Here is an 18,248-nt window from a genome sequence, read left to right as displayed (position 1 = left end):
AAAATACAAAAAAGCAGAAGGCACGAGATGCCTGTATAGTTCTATGGATGCACACAGATTCATACCATTACATATGCTGGGCGATCAGCTAGGTAGACCAGTGAACAGCCTATACACTTTTCGTTTTATTATCACTGGTTCTTTTGCAGTCTCAATATAACCATAGTATTAAGAAGAGACTCAGATAGGTCTGGGTCACATGGGAAGAAGTAAAGTTGGAATTTGGTTCTGCAATGTGCAGGTAAAGAAGATAAAGTTCTGTATACGAAAACTGTCTTTGCTCCTTTTCATCATGTCACACTGAATCTACACACACACGCACACACAACCTGCCAAGGGAGACCCGAGAGTGCCAGGTCTAGATTCCAAACAGCTGGAGCAGAAAGCAGCAGTTGGCAGGAGCAGACAATAACAAGAGGCACAGTATTGGGTCCAGATTGACACGCAGAATTTTTGGCATAACCACATTGCAACCCTTTTTCAGGAGAACTGGCAAACTTCCAGGCCTCCCCAGCCCTTCCCCAAATGGCAAATCCTAGACCTTCTATGGAAAAGGAAAACTTAATGGGTAAAGCCATTTTCTTCTGTTTTCAAGCTATATCAAATTATACTTGTTAGGATAGGTCTCAGAATGAAATGTGTTTCCACCCTAACAAGCACAATGGCATGAAAGCAATAAGGCCCATTTTCTCATATGTTATAACGTAAAGAGACCTTGGACATAATTACTCCACTGCTCTCATGTTGCAGTTGAGGAAAAAGTCTCAGAGAAGTTATGTGACTTGAAGAGGTCACACTGCCGGTTAGTGACAGAGTTCTTGCCCTGACTTTTAGAGAGCATTCTTTATTCTCTGCCATGCTGCCCTTGTGATTCATTTCACATTCATCATTCACTCCCTGAAAGATCACAATATCCAAATTATAATTTTGCAATGTTTTATTCATAGCTAAAGCAACATGCTGTGATCTCTCAAATACAGTTGCAGGTTCTGCCCCAGCTGCAGGACACCCAGAGTTGACCTGGGGTTGGAGGGTAGGTGGGGGGTGGGGGTAGGGGGGAACCTAATGATGACTGGCATGATCAGGAGGCAATAGGTAATGACTTCCTTAATAATTTTCTTTTGCTGAAAATCAATGAACCAATAAGTCTCTATTGATAATGGTTAAAAGTGATGAATTTGTAATTAGGAAGACTGGGTTTAAATTCTGGGTCCACCACTTAATAGTCTATCTCAGGCAGTTTTTTCAATCTTTCTATATGGCTCAGCTTCTATGTCTGTACAACAGGGATAAAAATAACACCTCCCTCTCTGAGTTCTTATAAGAATTAAGTGGGATAAGACACTAAAGATGCTTAGCATATGCCAATCTCTTATTACCTAATGAGTTCTATCTTTCATTTTTCTTTGATTCAGGTTTTTAGTTATATAGCTAGATCCATCATTAACGCAGATATCAACTTTGGACTCTTTCGAAGTTGCTTTCTGGAAGTAGCTGATTTGAAATTTCGGTCTTACTGGTGGAGTTCCTAAAATATGTTTTAATACTTGTAAGGACATCTAAAACACAGGGCTCTTTAAAAAACAGTTTGCTTCCTATTTCATGTAAGGATAGTTATCCTCCTCAGTAGCACCATTATCATGATCTTTACCATCATCATCATCATCAACAGTGTGCCCAGCAACTTAGACACATAAAGGAAATCTCCCTTGATGATGAGGTTTGGCATTTTCACAAAGAAGGAAGACATAAAGCTACACAGTTTCTGGTAGTAGACATGGCAGGGACACTGAAGATTGAAGGAGTGAATATTTTGCCTTCTGAGTTAACAAAGAGGAAGCATTTCCAGATATTAGAATTGTCTCTACTTCTACTCTCCCAGGATATTCTCCTTGTTGCCTCTAAAAACTGAGGCTTCTTTCTCTGAAAAGCTCTCAGAGGAGACATTACCACCTCCTTTTCCTTCACCTCAAAACTCTGACTTGTATTTTTACATGGAAAGTATGTAGCTATAGGCTGGATCATTTCAGACCATGACTCTGCCAACCACCTTAGTTCTTGAAATAGCAAGTTCACATCGCACAGGCTCAAGCCTCTCTCTTTCACTGTCTCTCTCAATCTCTGTCTCTGTCTCTGTCTCTGTCTCTCTCTCTCTCTCTGTCTCTCTCTCTCTCTCTGTCTCTCTCTCTCTCTCTCTCTGATTCTTATCAAAATAGCTTTTGCTTCTACCAAAAAAAAGAAAAGAAAAAAGAATCCAAAAGTCCATGATCCTTAAATCCAGTAACAATGTTTTTAAAATGTGAAAGAAAATAAAACTGGGTAAAGCAATTAAAAATTACTTTTTAAATATTGAAAAAATTGATGAGAAAGAATACTATTCTAAAATGTAAAAGCCCTCAAGTGATAATTTTGTTTCCAAATGTTACCTTTATTCTTATTTAAATTGTGTTAGTCACCCAAAACCTACATTTAAAATATCTTGGCATAATCTTAGTGATAGAAATATTTACTCCAAACATCTTGCCGGTATTATTTCTTAAATTCCACACTTTTAAATCATAGAGAAACTGCTTCTTCCAGGGCAGATTACCATATTTTTCAATGTTACCCCTTCAATCTGCTACCTCCAGAATGCAAATTGTTCTCTTTTTTTATTATAAGAGTTTTACTGATTCAGCTTGAACCTAATCTCAGGACATAAGCCAATTTTCCTAAATTTATCTTGTGCTTGTTAGCAATTTGGATTTGTCTCTGACAGAGGCTAAATAGGGTTTAGAATATTAATTTAAATTCTTGTGCTAAAAAGGTAATAAAAATCTTGGGTTATGAGGATAAGAAGCTGAAGTATTTCCATAACAATATGCAAAAGGTTCTCTTTTTACTAAATGTACCAAGGTAAAGTTAATCCTGAAAATAAAATTGTTCTTTTTTTTTTTTTTTTTTTGTCTGCATACAGGAATTGGTGATACTTGCTTCTAGCATAATCTGCAGCCTATTTAAAACAAAAGCTCTGGGCAGCACATCACAATACCAAGGCTAACAGCTGTCAGCCAGTAAAGGCATCTGCCAGATGTTGAAGCCCAGAGGCGTCCAACAACAGTTATCATTATGGCCTTCAATCACCCATTTAGAATTTACAACAAACTGAGCAGAAAGCCATTATTCCCACCTTCTGTATAAAGTTTTCCTGAGGCTGCAAGTGGAGTTCTACAACGGACAGACACACCATCTGCTCCAAGTTCACTTTGCTCTTTTGTGGAACTTCCATCAACAGAAACAAGTCCCAGATAAAGTCCAGAAATATTAGGAAGTTATTTGTTGTCACTTGAGGGATATCAAAATCCCCAAGTATTTTTGATCATGCCTAGAAAAAAGGACTTACACTGTAATTAAATAAAATAATAACAAATCATAATATAAAGCATAAAATGAACAAACATTATGAATTAATCATACTTAGACAATTACAACCCATATGGCTTGTTAAATCCAATCTGCTACCTGTAGTGATATCAATTGCATACTGTATATTCAATGCTGTAGCTTTTTCTTCCCCAAGGATGTAATTATTCAATTTTGTGAATGAGAAAATGAGATGTAAAAGGCAACGTATTCACCATTTGGTATCCTCTCAAGTCTCCTTTACTGGGTTAAAAGCATGTCTGCCACTCACGGCTCAGAAGACTTCTGAATTCTTTGCCTTATAGACACTGGTTCCTTTAGGAACAAATGTCCTTCTTTCTCCTTCCACCTTATTCTGTCTTTTCCCTCTTCTCTACTTCAAGATATCTATAGCAAGAAGTTAGGAGAGCAGAGTTCCAGATCATCACAACCAGAGGGAAGACTGTACTTCTGTGTAATTTGACATCTCAGTCCAATGACACCAGTGCCCTAGAGAAAGTCTTGCTTTTTCTATAATAAAATCGGTGATGTGACTTAGAAGACTGATGACTTTCCTGCTTACCACGGTCACTGCTGATCTTGAGCAAATTACAAAATTTACCTGGATGTCAGTCCCCGCATCCACACAATGGGAAGATCAGTAATATCTACTTGTGCCAGAACCATTGTGAGAATTCAATAAAACCTCCCCTGTGAAGGACCCAACCTAGTGCTTGCTAGTCAGTGTTCACTACAAGGTAGTAAACTTCCATTCTGGAAACACCACTGGGAGTTGGACTGCTCAAGAGACATTTTAAAAAACAAAAACAACTAAGGAGTTGGTAAGAATGCTCCTACTCTGGAAGGACACAGACTGTCTTCCCCTGCAGTGAAAATGACACTAGAATGAACAAGACACAGGCCTGGACTAGACGTTTGGTGTATTGCAAAATCATCCTGTTACCCACCAGTAGGTAAAGCCTAGAGAATTCTGCAGAGTGCCAATAGCTCTCACTGGCATGTGGGCTCAGAAACTAGAGACAAAGACCCAATCAGCTGAACTTTCCCAAGCAAGTCTTCAGAGCAGCTACAGGCACAACAAATGTGTGAGGACAACTGCAGGTGACTACGGGTAGGACAGATGCCTGTGTGCTGTCTACCTCAGGGTCCAAACTCGTCCACACATCAGCAGCCAGTTCTAGCATCTGCATGTACCTATAAGATTTACTGTTGGATCAAAAGAGGTTGAATGAACCACGAACCTCTTTGACTCCATGGGAGCCAGTAGAATTAGTCTCTATGAATAAGCCTTAATTAAGCAATTTTCGTACCATCACAGCAGAGTAGAGGTGTGAGGCCCATTCCACTATTTATCTTCTCTAATCAGGTACTTTGAATAATCCTACAATAACTCTGACAGAAAAAAAAATCCTGGATTAGCTCTTCGCACTAACTTAGATTACAGCCACTATCTTCTTAAATTCTAATTAGTAGTTTAAACCTGTCAGAGAACCCAGAGGCTTCCTTGGTTTAATCAAGCCCAGACAATGTGAGGATGATGATAAAGGGGGGATCTCTCTTGGAAAGGAGCCAGAGTCTGTCACCCTTATTTTTGTGTATGGAGGACCACCTGCCTCTAGGAGAACTCTTACAATTCTTGCTTTACCTCCAGTCCACCCTTTCCGAAACACTCCAAGACATAGCTGAGACCACTTAAATACAAACATTTAAACATAATTCAGTTAACAGGGAGAACAAAGAGAGAGATTTGGCATCTTAGAGTCTGGGTACACTTTATATACCTTGAGCAAGTGACTTAACCTCTACGATCTTCCTGTATGCCACGTAGACGGTGGTGTACCTACCTCATGTGGTTACTGTGAGGATTAAAAGAAAAAAATAAATACAAGTCAAGTGCTTAGCAATCAGCCTGGCATGTGGTAGGGACTCTAAAAAAAAAAGTCAGTTTCATTTTTGTAGTTTTGTTTGTCTTCTTCCTTATAAGGTATAACTTTTTAACTATATTCACTCTGATCCAAGTAGCTATCATCTCTTGCCTGGATTATCACAGTGGCTCTTAACTATTCTCTTTCTTCTTTTTTTGCCCACTACCTGGAGTCCATGCTCAACACAGTAGCCATAGTAATTGTATTACTTTCTTATTGCTGCTGTAATAAATAACCACAAACTTAAAGATTTAAAACAACACAAATTTATTATCCTGTAGTTCTGGAGTTTGGGTGCCAAAATGGATCTCATTAGTCTAAAGTTTAGATGTCAGCAGGGCTGTGTTCCTTTTGGGAGCTCGAGGAAAGAACCCATTCATTGCCTAGTCCAGCTTCTAGAGTTCACCCCTACCCATCCCTACCCTCTGCATTCTTTGGTTCATGGCTGCCTTCCTCCATCTTCAAAGCCTGCAGTATTAGACTAAGTCCTTCTCATACTGCCACCTCTTATTCTTTCTCATCTATCTCCTTTTTCCACCTATAAGGACCCTTTGATTATATTGGGTCCATTCAGATAATTCAGGATAATCTCCCTATCTCAAGGGCACTTGATTACCAGCCTTAACTCCATCTGCAACCTTAATTCCTCTTTGCCATGTAATGTAACGTAGCCACAGTTCTGCAGACTAGGTCACTGGACATCTCTGAGAGCCATTATTCTACCTCACAGTGGTCCTATTAAAATATAAGTCAGACCACCCCACCCTTTGCCCAAAGCTCTCCACCCAGAGAATAAGCCACAGTCTCACATGGCTCACCAGACCGCGTGCTTCTCCCATTTCTTCTCTGGCCTACTCTCCTGCTGCTCTCTCCCTCTCTCACTCTGCTCTTCTTATTCCTCCATGATTAGCTCAACACTCCTGGCCAGCAGCCACTTCAGGGTTTTCGCACTCGCATCATAAAAAAAATATATCCACAATGCAAACAAGCATGTGGAAATACGCTCAATTTCATTATTTCATTAAGGAAACGTGAATTCAAACCGTGATACAAAAGCACTACACACGCCACAGGATGGCAAAAATTAAAAGGACAGAAAACACTAAGTGTTGGCAAGGATATGAAGCAATGAGAAACCTCATACATGGCTGGCGACAATATAACTTGTTACAACCGCTTTGGAAAACTGCTCAGCAACTTCTACTAAAGCTGAACATAGGCATAGCCTATGTGCTTTAATTGTTTATTAATCTGTATTTCCCATAGAACATGAGGGCCTAAAAGGCAGGCATTGTATTTGAAACACAGTTGACTCCTAGAACAGTGTGTAGCATATAATGGGCATTCAGTGAGTACTTGCTAAATGCATGAGTGAAGGCATACATCTCAAAAAATCCTCGACGAAACATGACTAGACCCTTTGAGGTTAACCTACCCACCTTATGTGGTTATATTGCTTCTATTACACACCTTTGAGGTTACAGGTTTGATGTTTTTAAATAATTGATCAGGTTTCTTTACAATATGACTTCCTCCCCTGCTAAAGCCGACAACCCTGTTTACTCGTCTGAGTTTGTCTGGAACTTTGGTTCCCAAATATAGACCAGGCCTTGCTAAGGAGGTGAATAAAGCTCACAAGTGAAAAACCACACTGGCGTTCTGCCTGCACTTCACAGGCCAGGCCCTTTCTTTAAGCACTTGAACTCACGCACTCCCACAGCCCGTTATTTCTCGAAGTCTGTGGATGCTGTCTCCTTAGCTCAGGAACATGTGCTCCCTGTCACAGCATGGTCACCACTGTTTTCTTTCTCCCTGCTCTGTTCAGCTCTTCTCAGTGTCAGAGCTCTGATGTTTGCAAAGCTGCATATTGGCACCTGACTCACCCTACCCCAGGGCCCACCAATGAGCCCCTTCCTGCCAGGTACCACCCCTTCCCCTCAGCGGCACCACCGTTATCAGCAATGCCCTGCAGGTTCCCAGGCACCAAACTAGGACCACCTTTTCTGCAGTTTTCAAGGCACGAAAACCCCTCCTTGCTCCTGTTAATAGTGGGGGTCGACCCTCCCCTTCGTGCTATACTTCGTCACCTGGCCCCCAAAAGAAAATTACTCCTGCTACATCTACCTGTGACACCCATCTCTTCAAGGATCAGGCATGAGTTAGCTGTGTGTCAATCTCCCAATCTCCTCTCCTCTGGCCGCATTTCTTCATACAACCACGATGAAAAACCTTAGCTGATATTTATTGTGTGCCAAATATTGTCAGAACTCTTCAAAAGCTGTTACAATTTTTAATCAGTTAATCATCAGCACAACCCTATGCCATACATACTATTATTATCTCCATTTCATAGAAAAGGTAACTGAGGCATGGAAAGGTTAAAACACTTGTGTGAAGCCATGCAACCAGGAAATGCCAAAGCCAGAATGTAAGCCCAAGCAAACCTTGTGCATATCAACTCTTGGCCAGCCCACTCCCACCAGTCAATAACGATAATGGAAAAAGAAGAAAAGCCAACATTGATTGAGTACATACCAAGCATTAGGCACTGTTCTAAGCACTTTAGAACTATTGTCTTATTTGAACTTCACAATAACTAAGAACTGTTACGATGTTTTCTACAGAGATGAAGAATTTGATGTAAAGAGGAGTTAAGTAAATTGCCCAAGGTCATGCAGTCCTTAAATGGTAAAGTCAGATTTCAAACACAGGCACTGTGACCTTGGAGTCCAGCATTATACCTCTGTGCTGTGTCACCTTTGCCTCTGGAAGACCACAGCAATGTCAGACAGCCCGGGGAGGTGATGGTGGAGCTCCAGGAATGCCTGAACACTTCTGATTCCATTCATGGATGTGGCTTAGACTCCAGATGAGAGCCACAATACACCAGAATATGCACTATATTAATACAACAAGATACGATTTTTCTCCATATTGCCATGAAGATTACAACCTTTAGGTGCTTTTAAAAATTTCTTAGATCACCAAGATGTCTTTCTCTTCTGCCTTTAAAAAAAGAATTAATACCATAGCTGAGAGTGTAGTATCACTATCAAATCTGCAAAAAGTACAGCACACGGGTGCCATTTGCCTTCTTGTCAGCATTCTGCCCTGATTCCACAGAATATAACTTCTGCCATGACTGCTCTCAGAGAAAGGAATACTTCTCCAGACTAAACACACGTACCTTATTTACAACTACCAAGGAAGAGAAAGATTTATTTTTTGTTTGTATCCCTAGATTCGGGAAGAGACTACAACATGCTTTTCTCCCGAGCTTCTTAGAACATGATATGGAGGTCAAGGGATAGCTGGTCATGCAATAAGTTGAGCTATCATGTCCTATGCAAACAATACTCCTTGCCACTAGACATGTTTGAAGTTTGCTACAATCCTAATAAGATATTCACAGAGCTCTTTAATAAATTTGATTTAAAAGCAGGGTTTCACACCTGTCACCTGCTAAGAGGGCGATTGTCAACAAAATGCATGGAGAAAGATAAATGTCCTGGCAAACATCCTGGAATGCAAAAAGTCCTTTGCCTCAGAAAGACTCCCCATGAAATCGCAACTCTTGGAATCACAGAAACTGTCAAATCCCTTCTATGTAAACAGCAAAGCTCTACAGATGCTAATAAGTGTAGAGAAGGCTATCTGGTTATCTAACATTGACATTCAACGTAACAGCTGAAGAAATGTTCTAATTTAAACTCTCTTCCAAAATAAAATATTTGAAATAGTGGAATGCCACATGGCCCATTGCTTTAAGAATATCCTTTAAACTGTGAATCAGTCAGGACCCAGAAAAATTTCCAAAGATCTCCATTTTCACATCCCCACTACTCCACCTTACTGCAATGTTTCTCCTTCCTATACAAATATTATATACACTATAAAGAGCATAAATTGATTTTTTAAGTTTTATGACTAAAAGAGGAGAGGAAAAAATATCTATGAGCTTGAAGGAAAAAGAATAGAATTTTACATTCAAAACTTTTCAGAATGAGCAGTCCATTCTATAAAAGTACCTAAAAATGGCCCTCTTATCTATAATTACATAAAGACTGAGTCTTCATGAGAAGTTCATTCCTGACACACAGCATTTGGGCCCAGGGATTAAGGATTTTACCATTCTCTTAATGAATCACAACGACTATTTAAACAATTTTAGTAGCCAATGCTTAAAAACAATGGACTGTTACTCTGAAAATTTACAAGTAAAGAAATGACTTCAACCTTTACTTTGTCTTTATTATATGAAATATATTTCAGAACAACCAAATAGTGATAGTTGATGAAGGAAAGTTTTTTAGAAGAATTCCAGTTAATACATAATAAAGAAAAGATAGAACTATAAAATCATCATTTCGTAACCCTTGAAGTAATAATTCAGGAAACAAACATTGATAGATGCTAAGAGTGAAGGACAAATAAAGAACTAAATTTTGGGGGCAGATTACTTCCAGTTATAAGAGGAAACCTCAACATTATAATCAGAGGGTCTAGCTGTCACCAGCTGAACTCATTGATCAATCTTGGCATCACTAAACTTAAAATACCCAGATATTTTTTGTCTCCTGATGTGATGCAATATGAAGCAAAACGCAAAATATTTCACCAAATTTATTGAAGCTTTTAGAATTAAAAGAAATACAAAAGACAAAGGGATGAACCTAAAGATGTAATGAGGAAGACATCAGACAAATCCAGAATGTGGACCATTCTATAGGATTAGTCTTTTTAAGACAATGGTATGAATAAAAAAGCGGAGGAAGGGTAGAATTGCTCTCAATTCAAAGACGTAAAAGACATAGGACCAAACGCAACATGTGGACCCTTTCAGGATCCACATTTGAACAAAACAATTAATAAAAATTGAGAGGACAACTGGGGAAAATTGAATAGGGACAGGATATTAGATGACATGAAGGAATTATTGTTGGAGTGCCATAAAAGCACAGTGATAATATAAGAAAAGGCCTTATGTGTACAGAGATGCATACTGAAGTATTTGAGAGTGAAGTCACATGTTTGGAATTTACTTTAGAATATTTCAGCAGAAAAGAAGACTGGTAAATCAAATATGGCAAAATATGAACAACTGTTAAGTGATGGATATGTAAGGATTCATTACTATTTATTCTGTTATATATGTTTGAACTATTTTTATAATAAGTATTTTAAATTAGACTAAATTCCACTTTCATTTCTTAAGGTTGAAGAAATAAATAATACTAGAATAAAACCTTTGACATAAAATGGGAAAGCTAATTCTTAGACCCGGCTTTACTACTCACCCTAAAATTCCACTTACAAAAAATCTTTTCTGCCTTTGAAGTCTGTTTAATGATATGAATACTACCAAAATGGAGTCATGAAATTTATAGGTATTCCTTGAATATGTATTATTTTCTTAACTCAGAGTTTTTAAAAAGAATAATTGTCATCCCTGGTTGACTGGCTGATTATTAGTATAATGAAAAATGCACTCTTAATGAGACATTAGAAAAATCTAAAATTATGTTCAATTCTTACCAAAAATAATGAGCTTTAAGGCTCTCTGAAAGTTTAATGCTTCCCACATACCAGGGATTAACCATTGTCAATATACCCACTGTAGCTTTCAACACCATAATTTCTCCTAAAAAGTATAAACTGAAAACAAGATTCATTAGCTAGTTGATCAGTTAATTTTTTTTTTCTTTTTGAAAAGGTGCACATAAAGTCACAAAAACTTTATTTTATGAAATATGTTTTATAATTAAATTTATAAAAATGATAATGGATTTTTTCACATGCTCAAGTATTAATTACATATTTAAAGCTAAATCTAATTGTGATCATCCCTAACAGACCTCCCTGAATGGAGACAATGTTGAGCTAAGCCTTGGTCTTGATGTTAGAAAATGCCAACTAGACCCCTTTAACATGCACATAGTGTGATTGACAATTACGTCCCATTATCTTAGCTTGTGTCTGAAATACCAGAAAAATGTCTACCCCAATATACAGTCCAGAGATATAGTCCAAAACTTCTACACAGAACAGCTTTAAAAAGTATAAATAAATCCTCTCCCTCTCTCTCTCTCTCTCTCTCTCTCGCTAAATGACCTCTCACTGCACTCCTGTCATAATTAATTCTCTTTTTTCCCCTAGATTGCTTTTTGATAATACTCCTCTATACACAGAGACAAGCATGGCCACACTCACAGTTCCTCAATTTACATATCTTTAATTAAAGCAATTGCAGAAACAGAGTAGCTCTCTCAGGACCAATTCCAAATTCTCAGGGAAGAAAATCTGAGTGATTCAGATTAAGCCGAGTGTCCATTCCTGTTTGAATTGACAATGCCAGGGGAATGGTCACAGTCAACATAACATGAACATGTCTTCTGGGTCCATTCTCACATGTGGTTGAGGGAAGTCCTTAGAAAAAGAGGTCATGGACTAGACAAGCATCCCAAAACCTAGCCACTGTAATCTACTTCACTCCTGTTCAAATGATCAAGAATGAAATATCCCCAGGTGGATCTTACAGCAAATTAGTGGATATTAGAGATCACGAGATGCTGTCCTACCCAGCTAGTGCTACAGCCTCATCGCTGAGTGTGGTACAGCCCTATCTGGGTCCCCCATTTCTACATTGCACACTTCTATCTATGCCCTCAAGAGGCAGAATTTCAGTTGATTTGTTTATTGCTTATCCACTATGCCTAAAACAGTGCTTGATACATAGTAGGCCCTTGATAGGTATCTATTTATTGAATGTTGCATAATGTCTTACTCAGTTGGGGATGCCATAACAAATTACCACAGGCTAAATGGCTTAAGCAACAAATATGTATTTCTCACAGTTCTGGAGGCTGGAAAGTCCAAGATCAAGGTACCAGCAGATGTAGTATCTCATGATAACCTGCTTCCTGGTTTGCAGATGAACACTTTCTCTTTATATCTTCACATGGAGGTAAGCAGAAAAAGAGAGAAGTAAGCTCTCTCTTGTCCCTTCTTATAAGGACATTAATTCATTCATGAGGGGGGTCCAACCTCATGATCTAATCATCTCCCAAAGGCCACACTTTCTAATACCATCATATAGGGATTAGGATTTCAGCATGAGTTTGGGAGGATACGAACATTCAGTCTGTAACAGATAGTATGACAATCAGAAGTAAACTGTCTTAACGTTCTACCCTGTACACACACACACACACACACACACACACACACACGCACACGCACACGCACACAGCCACAGTCACCCTTCCCTCCAATCTCAAAGGGATTAATCCTGCAGAGTTAATCCTGCACTTGCTCAAGGTCAATCCATCACCTGTCCTCTTAACCTCAGTGCCCTGCTCTCTTAGGCCCGTGACCTATTATTGATTCCTTCTCTAATATCTTCTCTATCTTTTCTCTCTTTCCCTCCTCTTCTCCCTCCTTCTCCCTCTTCCTCTCTCCTCTCCCCTGACTTCTTCCTCTCCACCTATAAACACAATCAGATCTTTCCCACCCCAAATCCACCCTGGATTGGGAGGACTTCCATAGCCACTAACTATAAAATTCATCTCATCTCGTTTTTTCTTAACACATTTTCCCACTGTTCAATTGGAGGTGGATTCTTTTTTGTAACTTATAAAAGCTTTTCTCAAAAAATGTACAGACAAAGTTATTTACCACATGGGGCCTGTTCTTTAAGAAGTCTTGCCTGACTCACACTGGCCAGCTGTGTCCCACAAACCCTGGTGTACATCTAGAGCTGTATTTGCCACGCGATTGAAAATCATCTACATACATGTCTATCTGCCTCCAAATTATTAGCTCTTAGTGAACAGGACCATGACATTTAGAATCTTTGATTCTCTAAGTTCTAGCAGTGTCTGATGGTAGTAGAATTCCACGAAGAGTTTGTTGAATCAATCTCAATAATTGCTGTCGATGGAAATAGAAGTACCTTTTATTATTGGCCATTCTTAGCACTACATTACATAACAAAATGGAAACAGCACAAATAAGTGAATACTTACAGTAAATAAATTGAGTAAATATTTCCATATGTAGGCTTTGTAATTTATAAAATAATTGATTAGTCACTTATCCCGACAAGGAATTTGCTGACATTTATTATAGTTGCAATTTTTAAGGCAATAATTCAAGTAAAAGAATCATCGAGGACTTTTCTCATTGTCACTCATTGTAAGGACTTTTCACAGAATGTGGATAAAGAACTCTAAAACTCTGGACTCCTACAAAACAGAGTTTGACTGCAAGGCCAATCTCTTTCATAAAAGTTTATATTTTAAAAACAGATTTCTGACATGGATCACTTTCCTTTTATCCCCCTCAGATTTCCAACTTATTTTGTAGAGTACCCTGAACGATGGTGTTTACTTCATTCCATAGGAAATGCCTCCACAAAACGGTGGAATTCATCTGCACAATACCATAGTCCATGTAGAAGTTCCCCATTCATGGATGTGGAATGAAGGAGAGAGAATGAGAGGCACACCTGCTGATACCCAGGGTTCATAATGGTGAAATTGAATTCTCCCATGCAAAGAAAACAGCACAGAATTGTGATAATGTTTGATATCAAACCTACTCAATTTGTGACTTAAAAGGATATCAAAGCATTTCTTGGAAGAAGTCTTAAAGTGTAATCCTGGAGTCAGGGTAGAGCAGCAGATCCTGTGCATAGACTTAAAAAGTTTTAGCAGAAGAATTAAAGAAAAGTAGGCAGAATCCCAAATGGAATTCTCCTTTCTAGCTTATACATATGTTTAGGGATAGGGTAAAATAGAGTTTCATATTTACTTAGAAATCTGAGAAGATCTGCTCCAGGTAAACGACCACATTTAGGAGTAAAAGAGAGAAAGAATGAAATGGTATCATTTAGACTAAGTTCAAGCCAATGAAATATTTGCAAATCTAATGATTCTTGGCTACTCGGAGAGCTTAAGTAATATCGGGATTGTTCTTTCTTGTCCATCACGCACATCCCTTCATCAATTTGTTACCCATTTAGACAGTACACCAGCTCCTTCCAAAGGACTTATAGTAGCTCTTACGATTGGAATCCTTTTTCCTCTTCTAATTATTAATTGGCCCCACAGCTTCCCTACTTCATAGAAGCTGCAGCCTTGGGCTTTAGAGGAGAGTCTGCTAAATTGGCAAGGGCCCATCCTTCCACTGCATGAATGTACCACAGCCATTTGCATTTTTCTAATTTTGGATTCCTGCTTCGATAGGTATATAGGACATTCTTGAGGGTATCTTGGCAACCCACCCCCATATTCATGCATGAAGGTACATAGTCTCAGGTTGACTAATCCACTCGTCTAAATTACACATGTCGGGTGACCATGGGATTTGCTGACTGTATTCAATTTGGTGCAGTTATCAGAATTTTTCAACATCTCAAGTTACATGAAGCATATGTTAGAATAAATCAACTGCTTTCTGCTGCTAGGTTTTGGCTCTGGTTCTGAGAGGGAAATGGAATGTGCATTCAGTATGCAAGATCCTTTTCTCTCAGCTGGACTTGAAGCAGAGAAAACAAGGAAGTTGAACCTGAACCTGACCATGGCCCTCTGTGGTCTGGCACTCCATAATGTGAAAGAGAAAGGAAGCAAAGGGAGTCTCACTAATAAAAAATTCTCCATAGGACTGGGATGTGATTTCAAGGGCTTCTACCCAAAAACATAATCTCCAGTGTATTCTTTGATTCCTTTACTTAGGAGGAAAGCAGGCCATTACAATAGAAACTCAAACTTAAAATGCAAATATCTGTATAATAGACTCGTGTTGCTTCTTAAAGCATTTTTTCTTTTAAGCGAAGCAACCCTTGGTTGACCTCACAGATTGCAAGGACCTTGTCAGATTACAATCCCTTATTTTTTTTATCTTTTACACCTATAGTACCTGGTCTTCCTAGGTGGTCTCCCATTCAAGTACTAATCAGGCCCGAGCCTACCAAGATCAGATGGGATTGGGCTCATTCAGGGTGGCATGGCTGTAGACCATCGCCTCTTTTATTAAGGGTTAGTCAAGCTCCTTTCACCACATACCTGTGCACCTATTCATTCATATATGATCTGAGGGGAGTTCAGACAAATACTGTGACATCTGATGGCTTGCCATACTAGACACCTGATCCAAAGGTGGAGGGTAGAGTAGTGACAATGCCAGGAGGACAACAATGTCCTGGAAAATAATTCTGCGTAAGCAAAGAAGGTGTCTACATGGTAAAAAAGGACAATAAAAAATAACTGTAATTCAAGATCGTAGAAACATAAATGATAACCTTCTTAAAATCAAATACGCCACCTTCAGGTCAAACTACTGCCATCATTTTATTTTAAAATTCCATTTTTATAGATTAAATGCTGTGTCTACCAGGCAATTATGGGTATATTTTTGTATTCTAAGAAAAACAACAACAAAAAGAATGTCTATAAGAGGGTCATTTTGCTCTTTAGTTTTTTCATAGAATTGGACTAAATCATGGCAATTAGTGTAACGGAAATGTTTATAGCAATCTCTGATGGCAGTTCCACTAATGTAATGATTTAGCTCAAGCCCAATAAAACATGAACATGTATCATTAGGATGAATCGGAATCAAAAGCAAAGCAACTTTTTTTGCTTACAGTAATTCAACATACATCATCTCATCAGCAATGCCAACTATAAAATTAAGGATATACAATTAGTCAATCAGAGAGTTCCTGAATTAATTAATTAAGCAAAGAAAATTAGCAAGCAAGGACAGGACTACATCCAACAACATACTTGCCCCTCTTGGAGAGATCCTTTTCATTAATTTTGATCTAGTTTCCCAATAAATCATCGGGTTAAATTCTTCCCATAGATATTAGTGATAAGGACACCTCCCAGATTGGCCTTTGCAAAATTCTTACATTAGTATCCCCACTTTGATATCTCCTAAACTCACCCTCCAAGAGGTCAGTTGGCTTTGTTTCTACATCTGAGAATTATGTTTTGTTATCTGCCTGGCAGAGATACACCTCTAATAATCCTCAAGAGTTCATTCAACAGCTGCCAACAGAACTATGCTAAGAAACAGGGTTAGGTGTATTCCTCCCTCGGGATGCATAAGAAGAAATTCAGTTACCTCGAGATTTCAAGACAATGAGTATTACTAAAATAGAGAGAAACATTTTATAATAATAAAAGGACAATTGTAAAATGTCAGTGGTGGACTCTCGGTGGTGAGTATAAAAAGACTGTTTGCTGTAAAATTCTTTCGACTTTCCTATGTTGGAAATTTTTCAGAATATAATGTTGAAAAATATGTGAAATTAAAATGAATGACAACAATAGCATAAGACAGAAGGTGGCAAATGAAGTTAAAGAGTTCTTGGGTCTTTGCGCAAAGTGGTGAGAGTGAAATTCACAGTATGATTTATGATTTATTTGAATAAATCATGTTTAAATAAGTCATATATTATAATTTCTAGGGTTAAATCTAACAGAGTAATAGAAGATAAAAAGAACCTATTTGGGTGGTGGTGGAGGGTGGTTGGGTTGAATAATAAAAACTTCTCAATTAATCTCAGTGAAAGTAAGAAAGGAGAGAATCTAAAACAACTGAGTTAAATAGAAAACAAACAGCAAAATGGTAGATAGAACCCAAATGTATCAATATTTATTTTAAAAATAACTAATATTCTAATGAAAGGACAAAGCTGGTCAGACTCAACTTTTTAAAATCCTTATGCTGCTTATAAAAAGATATACCTTAAAAATAAGGACATACGATGTCTATAAGAAAAAATGGGAAAGCATATACTAAACAAATAACCAAAAGAAATTAGTGTTGTTATATTATATCAAAGTAAATGTGAATACAATGATCATTAATAGCAATAAGGAGGATCATTCATAATTATAAAAGGATTAATTCACCAGAAAGATATAACAATTTAAAATTTTATGCATTTACTACTATAGCCTCAAAATATATAAAGCAAGAATTGGTAGTACTGAAGATATATAGAAAAATTCACAATTGTGGTAAGAGATTTTATCAATCCTCTCTCAGAAGCTAATAGAAGAAGTAAACAAGTAAACAAACAGTGACGTAGAGTATTAGAACAACATGATTATATAATCTGACTTTGAATATATAAAGAACAGTGCAGCTAACAACTACAGAATTTATACACTTTTCAAGTGCACATGGAGCATTCACTAAAATTTAAATTTGCCTACCTCTGAAGATATCAAAATAATTTTGAGAAGATTGAAATTACACATATCATGTTTTTTAAACACAATAGAATTAACCTAGAAATCAGTCACAAAAAGATAAATATAAAAATCCTCAAATGTTTACAACTTAACCAATACACTTCTGAAAATACTGCATAACAAAGGAGAAATCACAATGAAATTTAAAAATACTTTGAAATGAGCGATAGCAAAAATATGACATATCAAAATTTGTGATATGCAGTTAAAGAATACTTCCAGGAAGAATTATATTGTGACTTATTAAAATGCAACAATTACTAAGACAAAGTAAATTTTGTGAATAGAGGAATAGAACAATGGAACATAAGTGAGTCCAGAAACAGATCTACACATAACCAGTCACTTGATTTATGACAAAGGTGACCCAGCACAGTGGGGAAGGGGTGGTCTTTTCGATGATGGTACATGGTCAACTGGAAATTCATATGCAAAACATATTAATACTGACTCCTGCCTCAAACCCCATATTTACAAAAATAAGCTTCAGGTGGATTTAAAAGCTAAATATGAAAATTAACAATAAAGTTTAATCTAGGAGACAGCATACGAGACCATATTCATAATCTTGGTGTAGATGCCATGGTAGACATGAACAAAAAACCAAAGTTAAAAAGAAACAACTAACAAATTATACTGTAAAAGAATTATT

At 37.7% G+C, this 18,248-nt stretch overlaps 1 long non-coding RNA gene across 1 annotated transcript in view; it reads right to left on the bottom strand.

Moving 5' to 3' along the window:
- Positions 1–2,986: 2,986 nt before the first annotated feature.
- Positions 2,987–18,248, bottom strand: part of LOC107505099 — a 48,535-nt gene continuing 33,273 nt past the window's right edge. The window contains exon 7 of the long non-coding RNA XR_001595631.2: positions 2,987–3,364. This is a non-coding gene — a long non-coding RNA (uncharacterized LOC107505099). The remainder of the gene's footprint in view (positions 3,365–18,248) is intronic.

This window comes from Rousettus aegyptiacus, unplaced genomic scaffold (assembly GCF_014176215.1).
Source record: "Rousettus aegyptiacus isolate mRouAeg1 unplaced genomic scaffold, mRouAeg1.p scaffold_m13_p_2, whole genome shotgun sequence".
In the NCBI taxonomy this organism is placed as follows: Eukaryota; Metazoa; Chordata; class Mammalia; order Chiroptera; family Pteropodidae; genus Rousettus; species Rousettus aegyptiacus.
The sequence above is the reverse complement of the archived record's forward strand: the minus strand, read 5'-3'. Positions and strand labels throughout refer to the sequence as shown.